The sequence below is a fragment of the Meleagris gallopavo genome, chromosome 2 (genome assembly GCF_905368555.1).
Source record: "Meleagris gallopavo chromosome 2, MGAL_WU_HG_1.1, whole genome shotgun sequence".
NCBI classification, from domain to species: domain Eukaryota; kingdom Metazoa; phylum Chordata; class Aves; order Galliformes; family Phasianidae; genus Meleagris; species Meleagris gallopavo.
Genome location: NC_139405.1, coordinates 8,012,501 through 8,017,500, shown reverse-complemented (window position 1 = coordinate 8,017,500; position 5,000 = coordinate 8,012,501). Strand labels below are relative to the sequence as shown.

At 42.6% G+C, this 5,000-nt stretch overlaps 1 protein-coding gene across 12 annotated transcripts in view; it reads left to right on the top strand.

Moving 5' to 3' along the window:
• Positions 1-5,000, top strand: part of EHBP1 (EH domain binding protein 1) — a 195,268-nt gene that overhangs the window by 166,580 nt on the left and 23,688 nt on the right. The window lies entirely within an intron of this gene.

Here is a 5,000-nt window from a genome sequence, read left to right as displayed (position 1 = left end):
ATTTTGATCCAATGGTGTGTTTTGAGATACAGATGAACAGACTTTATTTAAATTTCAGTATTTTGAAATCAGTTTGCCACACATGTCCAGATATCTGGGTGGTTTCTTTAAATGTATTTACTTTGTTGTATGCACAGGTGCTTTGACTCTTCTACAGCATTTTGCAAAAATATGTAACTCAGAATTTCTCTCCTGGATCAGTGCTTGTTTAGTAGAACTTTTACCTATTACAAGCTTTTGAAGTACTTTTTCAAGTGCATTACATAGCCTTTAGATACTCAAGCTAACAAAAATGTGTATGTATTATCCTACACTTCCTTTTGTACTCTGTTGAGTGAAAAAGGGTGAAACATGCATTCCCCACAAAGGAACTACTATGGCGTTTTGCAAGTCTTGCATGAACTCTGAGTGCTGCCTCTAGATACATACAGAGTTGTTAGCATAGTATAGTTGGGGGTTTTTTAACATCTAATGTCATGACAGTGCTTAATTTATGCTGCTTATTCCATCTTTGGAGGAGTTTCTTACGTTTCTTCTAGTTTTGCATTTCTTGTGCTTTGAAGTAGGACAAATATTGCTGTGTTCACGTCATGTCAGATGATTAAATGTTTAAGTCTTCTGCATAAAATGCAACACAGCTAGAGCAGTTTGTACAGTATAGCTGTATGGGCTGTAATAAGAATACCAATGAATACCCATTGCTTCTTTTACTGGGGACGAGGGGGCGTGCAGTTCTGCCATAACAAAAAAGTTAATTTTATGTTTTTGATCATTTTCTGAGGATTTAACTTAAAATAACTGATTTGACAAGTCCTTGATAAAAATCCTGTTTCCATTCTTAGCTTAAATAAGCAGTTTAGGAGGAAACACATGAGGAGTGGAGTTTCTTACCTCTACTTGAGTTTATAGCCTTGAAAGCGGGGATTCTCTAACTTTTCTAGCTAAGGATTACAACAGAGGGACTGTCTTGTGTACCACCTCTCCTGCCAATCAGTATCCCATTTGTCACCCCTGTGACAGTAACTGCAATTCCTTACATGGAAATGGAGGAGGAGGACGTGGGTTTCTTCACCTTTCATGTGATATGGCCTTGGCGGTAGAAAAAACTCTGAACATCTTTTTGCTGTGCCTGTAAAATGTTGTTATGTCAGCTCCTGGTTCTTTGCCCAAATGTGGTCCCCTTCCCTCAGCTCCTCACCTGGCCGGCTGCAGGCTCCTCTCCTTCCCTCATCTGGTACCTACTGGAGTGGCTTCGGGGGAATTGGCTGTGCCTCATCACTGGCTCTATAAGGATGGCACTTCTTCCCTAACTCTCTTTAGGAAGTATTGCTAACATAGGCAACTAAGCAGCCTGTGCCTCAGTCCCAGCATCTTCCATAAAGGTATGAGCTGTTTTTTCCTGATTCTGACAGAGGAATCTAGGAACAAAACGGATGAGTCAACACTGTATGTCCAACCAGCTTGCCACAGACCACCAGGGGTCTACAAAGTAATGTTTTAGGGGAGATAATAACTGCAGGCCGATAGCTGCAGCAGCCCTCAAGGGTTGTTGATGGTGATCTTGGGGTTTTGCAAATACTCCCCCAGATATTGGTACATACCAGAAGGACAAGAAATGAGAAATGTTGCCAGCTCTCAGCATTGTACTGGAAAGTCTTTTGGTACTTGTTTCTTCTGAAAATGTAAGCTTTAGGAACCAGAAGGTTGCATGGGCAGCTCAAAGATGTTCAAAACAGACTGTAAAGGACAAGAACCACAGATTAGTTGATGTACGTTTAAAAGGCTTTTGTGGGCAAATCCCTTCTGTAATTTTGTGCTGCTTGAGGTTGTGTCACTAGAGGACCTTGGGTAAGCAGGAGCCTGCTGGCCTCGTTTTTCACGAGGCCATTTGTCCCACTCTGCCAGAATGCCTTCCACAGAACCATTCAGACCAGTGTCTGCAGGGTCTCGTGTCCCTGCCACTGTAGAAGCATGTTTGTGTTGGGATTTCCAATTTCATTTCCATATGTGCCAAAAGCATGCAAAGCCCAGAGCAACACAGAGCTGAGAGACTCATCTCATGACTGAACCCTTGCTTTACCATTGGGTTCAAGGGGAGCTGAGCGAGATCTTCTCATCCTGCCATGTCGGCTGGGGACTGGGCCATCCCACCCTTCTGCAGTGTGCTTGGCCATGTCCTGAGTGTCAGACTCGCACTGGGAAGAAAGCTCTCTCCCTTCTTTCTCAGCCCCCCCAGCACCCAACCAGGGATGATTTTCATCCAATGAGAACACTGCTTTGCCACCTGGCAGCTCCTGACCCTTTGGGTGGGATTCCTTTTTGCTGCTCAGCCAGGAGGCCGTGGCATGCATTGCTTTGACAGGAAAGGACTTTGTGTCCCGTTCCGTGTATCAAGGCCTTAAAGCTGATGGCTGTTTCCTTGCTACAGCCCAGTAGCAAGGCCAGAAAGATACATCAGCTGACCTGTGGTCCTGTCCCTAGGGCACGATCCAGGTGCAAATGTGTCCCTTCCTCTGCTGTTTTCTGCGTAGCATTGTGCAAAGAGGAATGTAATGGGAACAGGGCTACAGGAGGAGAGCTCAGCTCCTTGCCACCATGCGTGCTGCCATTTTGCAGCCTGCAGACAGCTTTTTGGCCGGGGAGCCGAGTTCCTGGCTTGTGGCCAAAGGGGAGCTGATGTTTTCAGAGTCCGTCAGTCAGGCAGGGAGCTCGGATCCAGCCAGAGCTCTGCGTTTCCAGCACCAGCTGCTCCTGATTTGACTGGAAACACTTTCCTAAGATGTGTGAAAAAATAAAAGTTATTAAAATTACCAACTTGCTGATTTTTATTTGAATCTGAATAGTTACACTTTTATTAATATCCTGTAATTTATGTCGCTGGTGCCGTACCTCAGACCTCGGTCTTTGCACTGGAAATGAAAATCTAATCTCACCTTGTTCCAGGGAAATGGAGTTTGCTGGCACATCGCAGAACTGTGAGGGCAGTTGGTGTTTCAGTGTCTCGAACCTCACAGAATAAGCTGACGGCACGTTTGCTGTCGCAACCTGCAGATGTGCAGTAGTTACATGTGCAGGAGGGCTTTGCGACGTGCACCATGCGCCATGCAGTGGGTGCAAGCGTGCGGAGAGATCACAGCACAGAGGTTCAAGTAAGAGGAGGGAGTTTTGTGGTCGAGTATAAATATCACATAATCTAATAGTGTTGATTTCCCTTCTTGCACTCTTATAATGGCTTGACATCAAATGATGACATGGGTGGGATTATCTCCCTTTCTTTGGGATTGTACTTGCCATGTTGTGCCTAACCTGTTACGGATAAAATAGTTCTGTCTGTACTTCTGTGGCAGTCTCCCCATTACGAATTCTTCTGTCATTGTCTTTAAGATGCCTATCATCTTGATGGCTAAGTGTCAATTAAAATGCAGAATTATCACATAACGCAATTAAAGTAAAAACCAAAGAAGCCTAGTTTACAAACCTCTGATCTAAATTTAGCTCTCTTTTTTGGGTCACTATTTATTCACTAATTACAAAAACAACTATTTTAGAAAAAAATAGCAGTTATCAGGTATTTTGTTATCTGACCGTAGAGTATGAAGTGTTTTTAATTGTTTTTCTGATTAACTACAAGCTCCCAAATTCAAGTAGAAACACACTTACATTTTCTATATGATTCCCATACTTTACCAATGGGTGAGCCTTTTTGTGACACAGTAGTAGAATTAATGAGATAATAATTAAAAAAAAACCTTCTGCTACTGATGATTGACCACTGATGGTAAATGTAATTGAATTAGCAGTGCACTAAAATAAATGTAGACAAAATAAATATAGACAAGAAAATCTGGTGAAAGCTTCTGTAATGTTTTAGATTAATAGGCATACAGAATTCTTCACATTTTTTATTACGTTGTCCCTAGATGAATTCAAAGTAATTGGGGTGGTTAATTTTATTTACACAGAGCCGTTCACAGCGCATTAAATAATAGAGATAATTGAACAAGAATTGTCAAGTGTGTACTGATATCAGACATATTACAGAAGGGAATGTGCATAAAACTTCATTTCTATGCAGCCATTGTTTATGGTAATTAAGTACACAGATTTATCCCTTGGTTGCCTTCCAAGCTTATGGCAACTGCTATTGTTGTGCTCCATTAATATGTAATCAGGAAATAGTTTAATTTTCTAATCTGCAGTTTGAGAATTCACTTTCTAACAACTCTTAATTACTGCATTGCCCTAATGATGCTCATGGTTAGGAAAACTGAACCAATAAACTCCGTGGAAGAAGCCAGAGGGGATTATACTTCCAGAGGTGGTGCTTACTTAATAAACTTGTTATGCCTTCACCAGAGGGAGCTCAGTGTCCTTCAAAAGCATCTAATTTTATATTTCTGAGTTGTACATACCCATGGTGTGAAGAGTTAACATACGGTGTGCGATGGGGGTGGCTGTGAATTTCTTTCGCTAGAGAACCAGATAAGCGATACTATCACCATTTTGGTATTTTTCCTGCCGTATACTAATTGTAGAGTTTAATTGCATTGGAAATAATGCAGGTAGCTTAATCTATTGTTTTAAATTGTCCTCACGGGTTTATTTTTGTTGTTTGTTTTCCTTCATTAGCCACACTAGCTAAACACGGTATCGTAAAATCTTGCAGGCAGAGATAAGCTCTGTATTTGACAGCTATCTAATTTTTGCTGTTTTCAGGGTGAGTCCTGAACAGTAAAGAGTTCCTAAAATTGTTTCCTTTCTCCACTGGCCCATAGTTCACCTTGACTGCAGTTCCTTGCTGCTGCCTTACCGAGCACAGCTCTCATGGGAGCACCTGAGTTATTTCAGGCCGGTGGTGCTGCCCCGAGGTCGGAACGGGGGTCCTGCAGGCTCCCTGCGCTGGCCCAGCCCAGCACCATCAGCCTCGGGAGTGACAAGATGGGAAAAGGGATGAGCTGGAATCTGCTGAGGTTCACCACCACCATGAGCTCCACTACACT